Source organism: Astatotilapia calliptera, chromosome 14 (assembly GCF_900246225.1).
Source record: "Astatotilapia calliptera chromosome 14, fAstCal1.2, whole genome shotgun sequence".
NCBI classification, from domain to species: domain Eukaryota; kingdom Metazoa; phylum Chordata; class Actinopteri; order Cichliformes; family Cichlidae; genus Astatotilapia; species Astatotilapia calliptera.
In genome coordinates, this window is record NC_039315.1 from 11,300,764 (window position 1) to 11,317,165 (window position 16,402).

Sequence of the window (16,402 nt, forward strand, 5' to 3'; positions counted from 1 at the left end):
AATAGCTAATAAAGTTATATTCACCTGTGCTCGTCCCATGGGGGTCACCATGCAGCTCTGACGCACTCACTCAGCCAGGTACAGCGCGAGGACGAGCTAGAGCAAAGCATGCAGAAGTCACACTCTATATTTTTTACGTGAAGATAACAAATGATTGTAATTTAAGATATAAAGATATAAAGTAGTGAAGGTACGCAAATATAATTTGTTACAAGACTCCCTTTAAAAAGAATGCACTTGTCTTATCTGCGCACATCACCACTTTACAAACTATCCCTAACCCCTAAATTGCCTCAGTTTTATTTTACTCATAAACCTTCAATTCACTCAGGAGTTAAACAAACCCTCAGTCATTATCGATAAGAGCAGAGTGGATTTTTGTGGGGGGATCGCCTTTTCACCTTTGCTTCCAAATATTCAACAAATAGCTAATAAAGGTGCGTTTACCTGCGTGAAGCTCAAACGCGCTCACAGAGGCAGGTGCAGCCAGATGATGATGATGAGGGAGAGCAAACTCTGAAATCAAATATAAACTTTAATAAAAGTGGCGTGAAGAATATACACGTCAAAAATAACGAGATATGACAAGAAGGAGAATCAATTCTCAAATATAGGATACTTTATTAAGCGGGGAGATGAGTTCGCAACATTTCACTGTTGATGATTTCTGGGTCTCAAATTTTCACTTCTTCAAAGGTGAATTAATATTTATCCGTAGCTGTTAATTCAGAGCAAATGATCTGTGACTTTAAAAAATATCTTTAACATTAAGACTTTTCGAGAGGCTATTAAACCCAAAGACTTACTCATATCATTTCTTGGATGAGAGATTCTTTGATCACAGGACGACGCTTAAATAAAGACAACAAATGAAAAGTTTAAAGCTGATATGGTGCCATGTAGTCCCACAGCATTACTGTAGAGGTCTAATATGCCCCAGCTGTGAACCCTAACCTGTAAACGATTAAAAAAAATGCAGGTAAATCTTTGAAAAGAGGCACTCTGCAGTTTAGAAATATAATATTAATAAATTATTTATAAATGAAATAGAAGTTATTCCTATTTGAGACACCAGAATCACCGATCTGGTGCCAAACGTGTTGAGTAGATTTCTGTTAATTAATTAATGATCTAATTGTTTCAGATGTACCCTTTAAGAGTTAGAGCCTAAGAATTACGTTTTGTATTTTTCGTTTAACCTCCTAAGACCCGAACTCTTCCACAGCATGCATTTTTAATTTCTCTTTGATATTTGGGCATATTGGGGCCCGATGAATGTAAAAACAAAGAATGACCAGATTTTTCTTTTACCTTATTTTGTTTTTAAGAAAAATAAGAGCCACATATGAGGATATTGGTTTAAAATTTTGATAGAACAGTAGCAGTATAATGTCCTTGTAAGTGGATATCAAGCCCATGTAGAGCAAAATTGAGTATTTTAATCTAAATAACTCAAAATGTGATGTCCACATATGTGGACGCCAGGACCTAAAGGGTGGGAACTCCACTAGTCCTTCTTATATCTTTCATTAAAAACACATTCAAACTGCGTCTCTTTCTCTTTTGATGAAGATAAGAGATAAATAAAAAACAAGCTGCTGACTTCCACTGTGACTATGATGGTTTACAACAATCTACTTGGCCAATTATTGGTCAAACATAATCCTTTAGTGTAGTATCAATGTGGTTGATCATTAGTAATATGCAGGATTGCCCTTATTAGCATTATAGTCGTTATAATTCAGTGAGACTTTAACCATGAAGAAAACTACTGTGATGATCCTAATGTAGGTTGCAGGAGAACACTGTGTGACTATAACAAAAAAAATGTCCTAGTTGCATTACAGGAGGCAATAAAAATATCATAAAGTTCAAAAAGGTCATTAAAATTCAATGCTGGGTCTGAGAGACACAGAGAAGGCCTCTATAGGAATTTTAATTGTTTTACTGTAGTTAGGTTTCATTAATGGAACGTTTTGTTCTAATTAGGCCTCACAGTTGTTTCTCTCACATAAAAGATTGCCACAGGTTCCGGTGTCATTGCACAGATTCTCTCCTTATCTGCAGCTGCTATCATTGTATAAAGTTTCCCTTAGATGCACACCTTAGCTGCCCTTCGCTCTGTTGTGTAATAACCCAGAGGAAACAGATAAATTGCAGGCTGTCTGCACCTCCGTCATCTCTGCTGACAAGTTCATCGCTGAAAAAACGGATTGATTTTGTTAATAACAAAACAAATTGTCGTGTTACACCAAAACATTTTCACACAGTCGCAGGGGAACGGAGGGTTTGCTTGAATTACACATTGGTTTGAAACTGTAGATTTGTTGGGTTAAATGTAAATAAGAGAAAAGAATCACCCATAATACATGTATCCTCTGCAAAAGATACCGTATGTGTTACTAAATGATGGAGGATAGAGACATTACAATTTTTTTCCACTAATTTCTTTCCCAGAAATAACAGATCGTACCACAATGTCTCACAGTAACATTAACAGGCGCTCATACCAATCCAAACTTTGACATGCATTTCATTTTGGACTTTCACTTGTGTCCATTTTAAATCTGTCAGCCATTAACAACAAATAATAACAAGAAGCAGAAACAGTTTATCCAGTACACAGACCATCGAGGCTGTTGTGAAAGCAGCATGTGCACTGAAGCGTGGTGAGGAACGCACACTGCCCGTCACGGTTTCACACACAGGTTGAGCAACAACGGGTCTGGATCATCCTGGACCCTTGACAGTCCACCGGTCAGGGGCCCAGGAGGAAAGACTCGCATAGGAATGAATTTAGAAAAGACTTTAAAACGTTTCTCGTATTGTAACAAATTGGTGACAGCAATTATACACACACACACACACACATTATGCACACAGCAGTTGGGCATTGTGTTGCAGAGGGTGACATCCTTACTGACTAAAAATATCTACACCTTTATTGCTTCCATAGGAATTAAGAGGGTCAGTAGCAGCCAGGTGCTGATAATCACGTGCACCTGATCTTGAGCGCCTCTATAAAAGAAAAGGTTTGGGCAGTTTGCTAGTCTGGAGCATTCAGGTTTGTGTTAATACAATGGCACAATGTTCCCAGGAGTGTACCTTCCAGTAAATTCACCCCAAGGTCAGACTGTGCAATGCTCAGAGAAAGAAAACAAAACAAGACCTACATCTCAGACTCTACAGGTCTCAGTTATCATGTTAAATGCTTTTTGTTTTGTTTTTTAACTGAACAAGTATGGCTTGTTTGAAAGGGTTGCCGAGAGAAAGCCGCTTCTCTTTAAAAACAACATGGCGCCGTGGCTTAGACGTGCTGTTTTGCAGGACCTGGGCACGTTGCAGCCATTGAATCGACCATCAACTCCTCTGTATACCAAAATATTACAAACCTAAAGCCCAAATGACCCCAGATATAAAACACATTTCTGCTCTACAAGATCATACAACATATTCTACAGAGTCAGTTTTGATTATGCCATTATGTAGATTACGGCATAATTTTGTTAACCTTTGTTTCCCTTTATTATTTTCAAACTTTGTACATTTTCCAGTTTCTATTCCAATAAAACAGATGACACGTCTGAAGCAGAAAATTACATTTTCCAGCTTGTATTTTATATTTCTAAGGATTTTAAGAATCTAAAGTCAGTGATGCACTGATCCAGCTTTATCAATTTCAGATTTCTGATTTGATACCCAGACATTGACTTTAATTACCAGAATTACCTGTGTTAAAGTAATGTGAAGGAGAGACTGGGACTAATTGTGTCAAGCGGTTAAAAGACGGCAGAAGGATTTTCTTCAAGAATAACATCACAGTGTCATCCAGACTCAATATTACTCTTGGACAAACACTGTGTTATCCCAAGGAAAAAAATACCCAGACATTAGCTAAGCAATATAGTGTTTTCTGGGCATTTTAGTAAGTATGCACCATTTTTTACACAAGAGAAACACTCCACAAATTCCTAACACAACATAGGAGAGCCACTCAGTTGTACACTTGCATTTCATGGAAGATACACTTTAGAGGATGCCAGTGTTCACATTTCACAAGAAGACAGAAAGTTTGAGAGAGAAATAATCAAGGCCATCTATGTCCACTGTTAATAACCAACCTTGAACAGAGGTGGTGGCTCACAGCACCAACTATCAGCCACCTAAAATACAGTCTTGGTGACCTCAATTAGCTCACATGTTGGTGGCGTGGAGAAATGTGTTATAAGGCTTTACTCCTTGGCCACTACGGTAATGACCCACACTTTTTTCCACACCTTGACTCACGTGACAACCCACATGATTAATAATGGGTCAGTGACTCTCGGGACTTCGTCTAGACGCCACTAACCTTAAACCAGGAGCAATGAAATTGGAAAGGTTTTTTTTTTTCCTTCGTTCTTTCCACAAAGTTTCATCTTTTCAAATTGTTGCTCTAAACCAGTTGTTTTAAACCTGAACCTGATGTGAGGAAAAAGTTGTCACAAACCTAAAGAAGTCCAGTTGTCACCATTTTAAACAGTGATTATTACCATGTCCTCAAGAACCTACACAGGCATATAGGAATTGGTTCTTTTATGCGTAAGGCAACATCAGGCTTACGTTAAACATTGCTTTCTTAATTTGTAAAACAGAGCATGATAAATAAATACATCCATTTTCCAACCTTTTTGCGCTGAGGTGACTGGTCGTTAGAAAGTCTATTTTGGTTATTTACCTCATTATTTTTCCTTTTGTCATTTCAGTTCAGTGTGGAAATCTTTACTGAGCTCATCATTTACAGACAGGGAAGTTCCTCATCAGGGACATCAGGCAGAAAAAACATCAGCTTTTCAGTTTTGGTCATTCACAAGAAAAGCTTGGGGTTAAGAAGAAAAACCTCTACAAATGTTCACTTGTGTAGCAAGTGTGGAATAACCCCAAACTGTTGTGGCTTTTTGTTGTAGGGTCCTTGATGTGTTAGCTCTCCTGCTAGCAACCGATGCACTGCTGCTGACCTGCAGTGACAAAAACACAACAACTAAGTATGTACGGAATAGATCAGCCCCAATCATCAGCTCACTGCAGGCTTTGTGATTCAGGATTCGCCTCATATTCCATCCAAACATCAGATCAGTGCAATCCCTACACTCCATGCATGTTAGATTAAGAGAATTGGCATCCATCATACTTGTTAGGGATATTATTACAAGGCTATTTTTTAAAATTACATTAGAGTAACAAATAATACATATTATAATAACATATCATATAATATTATTACCCTTGAGGTTTACCACATCTGCCGATGAAATGAGCCTGTGTTCACTCTGACTGACCATTACAAAATGAGATGGAGTTTGAGTTATCGTCATTACAAAGATCAACATTCATGCAAATCTCCTGAGACCAGGTGTGCAGTTTGGTTGTATAGATTTTCTATTTTGGGTCAGGCTGAGCAGTTGGAAACTGAGGATAGGCCAGTAAAGATATTAAACTGGTGCACAGATAACATAAGTTTAATCAGTTTTCATTACAGGAAAGCACAACTGCCAAAAGCTTTACTAACCTGCGCTGTACGAATGACATTATGAGCGGGGGCCCCTTAAAACCTTTACCCTAGACTCGTCCCTGAAATCCTCACTAAAAACCAACTTGAAGACAAAAAGAAATGTGCCAATTAGCACGTATAGTTCTACTTTTTGTAATTCAACTGAGATCATCCTGTTCTCTCTCATGTGGGGACATGCAGAGGATACTGATGATGGCTCAAGGTGTGCTTTGCTGCTCTTGGTGTCTTCAGCGATCTATCATGAACTCTCGCTTCCCAGCCCACAGGTCGGTGCACAGACCGGAACATTTGGAAAGAGGCTAAGAAAATAGAAAGGTCAAGGGCTACACGATGTGTGCGTGAGGTTCAGGAAACCAGCAGCGATGTGGCGTTCCACAGGCTGATCTGGACCTTACCCTCGACCTGAACTCAGCAACTGCTCCTCTCCTCGTACACTAAAGATGACACCTGTTGCCAAATCCTGCTATTATTTAATCGTGTGATTGAATCGTCGGCTTCGTGATTCCTTTAACCACAATTTCAATTTCAGTTTTTAACTTTAAAGTATAATTCAGGGAATATTAGTATTCACTTTACTGCCAAAATAACTACAGTGTTCTTCTTTGTCTGTTAATTATAAATCCAGGAGACATTAGACGAGCCCAGATTAGCAAAAAGACTGAAAGCATGACTCTTTGGGTGTTTTTGGTGAATTTCCACTGGAAACATATTTTGTGGGTCTGACACTTTTTCTTTTTCCTGATGTAGCAAAATAGTATATTTTTTAGAAATACTTAATAGATGTAAAGTGACACAGAGGTTTTTGGCTATAGGAGCTCTTTTTTATGAAGAGGCAGGTCAGTCAGCAGTGATAAACAGTCCCCAACACTTTTTTATTCGAGACGTGGATGCCATCAGGCGTAGATCAGGTATATATCACTTCCTCTAGAAATCCAATTATACGCCATGTAGCTACAGTTGGGGCTACATTTGTCACTTGAGGCTGATGTCTTGTTGCCAATAAGTGGCTCCATGACTGTGACCTGTTACTGACATGCAGATGTGTTTGTGCCATAACTCTTAGCGAGTGTCAGGAACTTGGGCTAAACTGAATAATGTAAATTTCTTTCAAGCTAATTTTAAGGATAATGGATAATTCTCTTCATCAAAACTCCACACGCAATTGTTACGCAAAAAATGGCATTGTTAATTAAAAATATCTCAATCCCTATTACACTTTAAGGTTTAACTCCAAGACAAATGCGAGATAAGATAAATGCCATAAATGCAGCTGCCGATTCTGATACATCTCCACACAGGAGCATTGATTCGGGGTTTATTGGGAATGCTGAGATGGAAGAGGAAGGAGAAAAATCATTTTAAAATACACTAAGGTCTTTGGATCATTCAGTGCAGGGCTGGGCTCGATCTACCATAAGCACTAACCCTTGATTTGTAAGCCAGATGTAAAATGTTTCATCATTGGATGTCCTCCTAGAGCTGAAACTGGGATGGAAACTGGCATCACTGAGGGCGCAGTCTCAATTAATTTGAATTGAATTCATGTTTTATTTATATTGCACAAACAACATTTGTCTTAAGCTGCTCTTTATCACAAGGTAAACACATTAGAATATTAGAGAAAGAGCTTCAACAATTAGATGATCCACTATAAGAACTATTTGGTGAAAAGACTAAATTCTTAAGTAGAAAATAAACATTAATTAAGGCAATACAGGTAATCCAAGCAATATTAATCCAAAGAGAGCGCACAGTAGGGTGGACAACAAGGAGACACTATAACTTGGCAAAGAACAGGTTCATATTGAAGCTTTGAGTAGACACAGGAGGTAATCAGGTAGAATGAAAACACCTGGGCAACAGCACAATGCTAATTTCCTCTGCTACACGTCGATTGTGCTTGTTTATATGTTCTCAAGATCACTGACTTCTAGTATCAATCTCTTCTGTCAACTTCCCACACAAGACCTTATTAATCATGTAAATTCTCTGACTACCTTACGATAGCGACTAGTTGTTGTCACGTTGCCCCGCCTCATTCGTTTATCGGTCATTAATCTCCCGGTGGTCAGACTGATTACATCACAGTTTCTTCTCACTGGATGGGGCAGAAGCTTTGATCACTATCATTGCAATAAGATTTCATCACCATACCCACAAATCACAGGCTGAACTGCGAAAACGGTTTAAGAGTGTGCAGCTGACTGATACAACGAAGATAAAGAAGAGGAAAGTGATGGAAGATGCTGGCATCCATCCACTCCTCCCAGTTCATAAACATGACCCGTGGATGATCCTCCTCTGGTAGAGATGGGATGGCCTGCGGCTGCAGGTCTGTAGCTGCATGTCACAGCGACAGTGTTGGCTCTGTAAACAAGCACCACAGCGGCGTGTGCGCATACTTGTGTGACTGAGGTTCTCTGTGGGTTTGAATCTGGACCAGGACTTGAAAGTCTTTGGGCTGTGTGTGCTCTTGAGACTACACAAGGCATGTGTGTAGTCAGGGATTGAGCCTTTCCTCTTCTCTTTTGTTAAATCCCATCAGATTAGAGCGGCTTTGAGGTCTGGCTGTTAGTCACGCCACAGCAAACTGGTTTCTGTCTCACTGTTGTTTGGTTATGTCTCAATGCCTATTATATCTTTATGTTTTTTTATTATTTGCCTGCGGTGATAAAATATAATGTCACAAATTAGATGCAACAGGTTTGAGGTTTTCCTTGTGAATAAAAATGTTTGAAAAGGATTCTCTAACATGATGCAGGGTTTGCTTCATCAGGGCAGCCTGACCCTTTGCTTTATGTATGCCCCCTCTATCCACCATTCAGGAGTCTGGAACTCCCACACTTTGACTGTAACTAAGCCAATACTCACTGTGATTTTATGCTTTTGACTTTACAGGACCAGCACGGCCGTCACTGCCCGTTGAAGAATAAAATATGCTTGTTACTGTACAGATTGTAAAGCCAGAAATATATGTACAGAACATTTTTAAGTCATATTGACATTGACCCTTGACCTTATACTTCATCTTTGAGGCACAGTGAAAATGTGAGCCGCATTTCATGATATTCCCTCAAGGTGTTCCTGAAATATCACATTTAACACATTATATGTAGAGTGACATTCAAAAACAATTTTCATGATACCTCAATCTAACCTGGTTAGACTCATGGATCACAGTCTGGCTTTAAAGCAGGTAAAATGAGCTTACAACACTAAAAAAAAAAAATGGTGCACAATCAAGGAATATTATGGTCACGACAGACAGTCTTTCTCAAAAACCACTGGTCAAGAAATTACTATATAGTCACCTTGGTTGATCCATTCATCCAACCCCACCCTCCTCCACCGTACCTTTACCTTGTTGTAAGGACAATACATGTTTCATGGATTTGTGCTGTTGTTGGTCTCTTTTATGAGACTGAACAAGCACCACATATTTATTCAATTCAATTCACTTTTATTTATATAGTGCCAAATTACAACGACAGGCAGCTCAAGATGCTTTATAGTTTAAGGTAAAGTCAATAATAATAGAAACAAGAAAAGAAAGAAAATCCCAACAATTGGGGCGACCATGGCTCAGGGGGTTGGAAAGCCCAGTAGGTCGCCAGTTCAATCCCTGGGCGTTGTGTCCTTGGGCAAGACACTTCACCTACCGCCTACTGGTGATGGCCAGAGGGGCCGATGGCGCGATATGGCAGCCTCGCTTCTGTCAGTCTGCCCCAGGGCAGCTGTGGCTACAACTGTAGCTTTGGGTGCCTTGAAAAGCGCTATATAAATGCAATCCATTATTATTAAAGGCAGAGATTAAGAATAACTGATGATCAAATGCAAAGTGCTGTATAAACACAGAGAGTGAAAATGAAGGGTTGAGGGTCAACTAATCCACCCCTGACTATGAGCTATATCAAAAAGGAAACTTTAAGCCTAATCTTAAAAATAAAAAAGGGTTGTTTCTGTCTCCTAAATCCAAAACTGGGTTTCACAAGAGTCTTATAGCTCTGCCTCCCATTTTACTGAGAGTTCTACGAACCGCAAGTAAGCCAACAGTCTAAGAGTGAAAACTACAAAAGATGGCCGCAGCCACCATGATGTCACCTATTGTTTTGTATTAAAGCCTCTTGTTATGAAGCCTTAGGATCAGTGTTTTCAGTGTCGCCATCTTTTTTTTAACTGGACATGTCGAGCTAGGGTAGAGCTTTGCTTTTTCTTTTTATACCCTCTGAGGCCACTGCCATTATATGGTATATGGAGAGGTTTGTATAGGAGTCATGTTTCTTGTGCCATGTTTTAGCATAGACTGTATAAGATCCTAGTCCTCACATGACCCATGCCCTCACACTTTCCTGATGTGTTTATGGTCTTGTATCAAGTCTTACTGAATATGAGTTGATGTTAATTTTAAAGTCACAATGCAGGATGAAGACTACTGTATGTCGTTTCTCTCTCAGATCCTCTCCTCATTTATCACACCTACATACTGATGGCCGAAATGCTTTAAGATGGGATTTTACTGACCAAATGGTGACATCCTTTACATCTGTATCTTTTAGAAATCGTTTCTATTAATTCTTTTAAATCTTTTGTTTTTTTACATGATACTATTCTCTGGTTGAATGTAAAGCTTAAGTATTAAGAATCCTTTTAATTAAAGATGAGCTTAGTCTGGTTTGCTGGTCATGCCAAGCTAAAATGACGTTTTTTCTTTTTTCTTCTTCTTTTTTTCTGATAATAGTTGGGAAAAGTTTTGGTTTTCCTGGGCTTCTGCTGCACAACAATGATTTATATAAAGTATAAGAATGAATCCCAGCCACATGCCGCTAATTAGCCACCACATTATACTGAGTGTAGTAGAAGTTTTTTGTTTTAAGTGTGTGTGTTTGTCGCTGATGATGGTCTTCTGGTGGTCCTCCTTCCAGCTGCTCCTGCAGCTTTGCTCACCTCTTGGCTGGTGGTCAATATTGACTCAAGAATCGAAGCAACAACCACTTTATCAAGTATACAGGGGGGCTGACCTGCTATCTCTATGGCATCAGGTGGAAACACAAAAACTCTGGTCTTCATTTGTCTGAACTAAAGCAGGTAAGAAAAAAAAATTAAAATGCAGTAAAGTTCATCACAACATCATTTTACAATACTGGTTCCTCTAATTGCTATATTCAGTATTCTTAGTATTAGTACTGCATTTTATTTCTATGTTTAAATGTAAGAAACTGGGTTGTTTTTTTTTAAATTTGCCAACTTATCCTAATTTTGGCTGTAAAGAAATCTAAAAAGCTTTTAAAAGAAAGACTCTTGCCTGCTAACATGGGCAAAGAGGTTGACAGCAGTGCTGCAGTCAAGCAGACTGACTGAAAGTAAATGAGCCAAAAAACACACTCAGGCATGAAGAGAAAGCTGCTCTTCAACGACAGGAGAGCCAGACAGATGTTTCTGAGGTGAGGTGTGGTGTACTCTCAGAAACATCTGTGTTCCTCACTAGAACAGAAACAGATTCACTCTTTTCACACATTTATTAAAACTCCAACTCAGAGTTGCTAAAGGCTTACTGTCACCATTAGACCCAAGAGGACTCAACAAACAGGGACCGTTTCAGTGTTTCATTTCACTTCTCTAGAATAAAGCATCTATTTTTTGTGAGTTTTTGTACCTGAAATCATTTGCACAAGTATTTCCGGCATCATGTAGTTCTTCCTGAAAGGATAACTGTACCCAAGTGTTTCAGAGAGTGTGCAAAGTATGCCGATGTTCCATCTACCTGCACAGAGAACCAGAATTTATTCCCTAGTTATGTATTAGCAGCTGTTAAACGGGTCAACTCTGGGCAGATTTGCATGGCTCTGACAACAGCTCGTGAGTTTTCAGGATGGCTAAGAGTTCCAAACCAGTGGTTCATTTTGCATAGTTCTGTGCTGAAAGCAGAGATGCATAAGACTACTTTTGTTTTAGGCTAAAAACCTGTATGTGGATGTGACGCTGTGACTTTGCTTTGCACCTCTTGTTGGACTCGCTGCTGTCACCTAGTGAACGATGGGACAGCTACAAGTACATCACACAGGTAAGACTGCAACATACCATACCATGCAGCCACAATCCTGCATGCTTTTCTCTTTTTCTGTCATATTGTTTCCGATCTGTCAACTTAATCTCTTTTTTTTTTTTTACTAATATTTAAAAATGAAAAGCTCACGCACATACACACATGTATGCATGCACAGTATTATCACCCCTGACCTTATTTTGATCAGACAAACTGTGCCAGCTCCATGTAAGGTGTGTCACAGAGCAATAAATCTCCTGAGAAAAGAACATGTGAATCAGATCCAAGCCGCTGGCTGCTGTATTCAGCGGGACGTCAAACACACGCCTACAAGGAAGAGTTTCTGAACATGATAAGACCTTTCTTTATTTAGCAGAGTATTTCAAAATGAGACTGCTGCTATTCTCAGATTAAATCATTAGGCCCTAAATACTTTTGGTTTGTGAGCCCTCTTTGTGTTCTTACAAAAATGTGCACATTTTAGTGTGACCTGTAGAGAGCCACAGATCTGGAAATGGCTAGAAAGCATTACAGAACTATTAACATCCTTCTCTGTTTAAAAAGGGTTTAAGACAACAGCTGCTACTAAACTATGTTGGATTATGAGCTCTGTATGACAGGGATTTCTCAAAAGCTTTGCATTTGAAGTCAGTGCTTTATTAAATTCACACTTCTATTTCCATGTGCCACTGCAACAATATAGATAGTAGATGTATATTTATATGTGTTTTGTGCATTTTATCTAGTGTTTAGGCCTCTATGTAAAAGGTCTGGATAGCTTTTGGGGAGTCCCATTTCACACATGACTATTTTATATGTAATCATGTCTGTAAATGTTACTTAATTGATTTATGAATAAACTACATGAAACTGTGGAATTTCAATGAAACCATTATTCAGCCTGTGGAAAGTTTTTTTCTATTGCTATGACCAAATTCATATAATATGCTGTCCAGCAGTGGATTGCTTATGTCTTTCCACCTTAAAATATATTGTAAATAACTATATTTCAATATTGAGATATTCAACTGCCTTATTTTAGTTTTACCATTACTATCATTTCTCTGTTTGCACGCCAAAGCCTTTTTTGTAAGTGTATTTAAACCACTGACAAAGCGTAAAGTCACACCTGTAGCTGAGTACATGCTGAAAAAATTTGCGGACGTTCACTGGAAAAAAATCATAAGAATTAAGAAATGTGGCAAGCTTGAAGTTGCCAAAGCTATAAATACTGTTATTAAAACTGACTGCAGCACATGCTTAAACAAAATGCTTTTTTAAATTGTTTGAGACCTGAAGAGATGCAATATTTAAATATACTGAATGGTTTTTGTGGACTTGGAAATGATCTGTGACACCCTTGTGGGTCATCTTGCGGCCCCTTTATGGGACCCAAGATTCACTGAACTAAATCACTTTGAGCTTTACACTCAGCCATCGATCAAGAGGCTGCACGCTTTAAAAGTGTTCATTTCTGAGGGTAAAGTAAATACAAGCAACATCTTCTGGTATAATAGTTAGTATAATACTAGTATTATACTAGAGGCATCTATGTGTGTAAGGGGACATAAACTATAGCTTTAAAGTGACCACAAAATTTCCAGCTTAAAGTTTAAAGAAAAAGTGTGCATTAGAAGCAGCGGTGGGTGAAATATTTTAGTTTAACAAAAGCTAAATAACTAAACATGATTAAAACACCTCCTTTTACTTAGTTCTCATTTTAATTTCAGTTTCAGTACATTTAAATACACAGATTAAACTATTGTCATTCAGCGTTTTCACTATTTGAGCCACTGTTTGTATTTCAGTAATTAAATCTATAAAATTAATGATAATGGTTAAAACTGGTAAAGTAAAACAAAGACTGGGGGATATATAATTATTAGATGTAATTAAAAGGGCTAAACGAATTAAGCAAATAAAAATAATAGATTTTTAAAAAATCAAAATTAATAAATAAATACAAAACATAGAAGTAACAGCAAGAAAGACAAAGAAAAAAGAGAAAACTCCACTGTGGCGTTAATTGTTTCAGATTTAGGTCAATTCACCGAGTCAGGATCACTACAGCAGGATTCTGCTGTTTGTTAGTTATGTGTGTTACATGCATCTGTCTAACGTCTCAAAGAACATTATTTTGTTCTATCTCATGGACCTCTTGCACCAACGTAACCCAACTGTTACTCGTTGGGGGATTGAGTTTGAGCCATCTAGCTGCGATACACTTGAGTGCTACGGTGAGCAGTGTTCTTAGAAAATATTGTTTTTGCATGTAGTGGCCACAGACTGTCTCTCCTCTGGTATTTGAACCAAAAGTGCCACAGTCAGATCCAGCAGAACATGTGTCACCAATACGTGACCGACACTGTCACATGTATTAGCTCATAAGACATAACAGACATAGATTTTATTTAATACAAATTCAAATTCATTCAAATTCAACTGTTACAGCAGCACAACGAATGGGAAGAAAAGTGAAACTGATATATTGGAGAAAATTTTAAAAAAGAAAAAAGATAAATAAATAAATATGAAAAACTAGTGTACAAAAAAAGACCAAAATGCTACACTATGTACAGATGGTTACTATATTCAGAAGAATACAGTCACGTTATTAATGTTATTAGTATTATTTGTATATGTACATAAAGTGCAGTGGGGGTGATAATGATTTGCATCTATTTTTAGACAGTATTAATCCTGTGTGGATATTTTATAGTCTGACTGCTGTCGGGATAACGACATCCTCCTCTCACCCACCTCCTCTGTGGGGTCTAGTTGACTATCCAGAACCAAGCTGACCCTCTTCACCAGTCTATTCAGCAGTGTATTACCATAACTAACTTCCATTTGAATTCTCTCCATGCATTGCAGGTTATTAGGTGCATTTTTGTCCCACCTATCCTTTCATTTGAGCTTCCTATCTTGTTTTTATCCAATGTGCATTATTATTATTAATAATATTATTAGTGTATATTAATCGCCCTGGTCCTTAGTTTTATATGTCAGGTAAAGGTAAATTACTGGAGCATGTTCCAGGGCTCTTGCAGTGCTCCCTCGACTTTTCCTCACACACAGGAGGACTACAACAGATATGGATGGATAACCTCCTTGTGTCTCCTCTGCTGTAACAACATGTATGGCCATCCTGAAGGGGTTGTCTAGTTGTTGCCCCTCCATTGTACCTATTGTCACTTTGATTTGCACCAGAGTAGCTGAAATTGATTCAAGCTGTTGAATGCTTTCTAACTGGGCAGTATGTTATGTTACTTAAGTTTAAAAGAATTGTTCTTATACTGTGATAATCAGGTTTATTGACCCAAAAAAACGGGGAAAAATCAGTGTCTATTTTTCATTGTAAAACTTAATGTAAATGAAAAGCAGAAAGACTATATTTTGTCACCTGTATTGATCAGTGTCATGCAAGGACTTAAGGTACAGCCAGAAATCAGACATAGGCTACACAAGATTTTGTCCTCTTTTCATGGCTGCCTCTCTGCCCGGTGTTTTTCTTTCTCCTGGTCTCCGTGACTAAAAATTCAAAAGTAATTACCTGCTCGGCTTCCTCTGCAGGTTCACAGCACCCTGATTAATGTAGAGGCACGCACACCTGCCATTAGCGGCCATGAGAGGTGGAATGTTCTGACAGGACACATTCGCTGCTGCCGAAACCTGCGCACAGAGTTACACAGAATACATACACTCAGTGGTCATACAGTCACATTTCTGAAGGTAACGTCAACTTCATAAAATCCAAACGTTATTGAACCAGTTTTCAGTGTTTCTTTTGTGTTAATTTTACAGTGTAGTATTGCACACTAATTCCCAGCTTCATGTTTTCACTGGGGACACAGTTACTACTTTATTTAAATGTGTAAAGGTTTACTTCACTTGAGTTTAAATTTAACCTAATTTTAACCCGCTTATTCTATAACATACCATGATTGTTGCTGCACAGCAGTGAAATGCTGGTGATTTCTCTGTATTATCGTAGGGTTTTTACCGTTAGAATATAAAGCACCTCAAGGCGATTCCTGTTGTGATTGTTGCTAAATAAAAATAATTGAACTAAATTGCTTTTGGGAGTATTTCTTTGCTCTAAGGGTTGTCTGTCTCGGTGCTTGGCTCCAGTGTCCACTTCCTGTAAGATAATGTGTTTTAGATCCACAATAATGAAAATGTGACACCCTATCCTGAGAATTAGCCTCAAGTTAAAAAACTTTTAAATTCTAAATAACATTAATTTTAGAAATCTAAAACCACTACTACATCAGTTTTATTAATAGCAGTACCCGTTGGCCTAAACGTGCCACGCTTTGCAAATTTAGAAAAATGCAGCTTGGTTGTGTTTGTATAACAACCACGGCCTGGTTCAGGTGCTGGATCCTGCTCTTTAAAAGGAGCTGAAAATAATTTCTGATTTTTTGTCTCTTTTTTTTGCCCATTTGTTATATGTGCAAGAGCAGATTTTAGATTACTTCAGCATTTCCAGGTTTCAGTGGGGTTGGAAAAAAATAAAATATAATTTTAAGCACCTCAAGCAGCAGTGGGCTCTGTTAAGTCAGAGTTAACAAAACAAAAGAAACACTTTGAAGTAGCAGGAAGAGCAAATACTGCAATAAGTATATGGACTTCATACTTTCAAAGAAATCATATTCTTTACTCTGCTTCAGTTTCTTTTATCATGCAGATAAAGATTTTACACACCAACCTTGCAGCCATCTATAACTGGATTGGTGTCAAATAAACTGACAAGCACTGTATACTCTTTAAACTAGCACCACGCACGCAGGCTGAATTTCAAATAC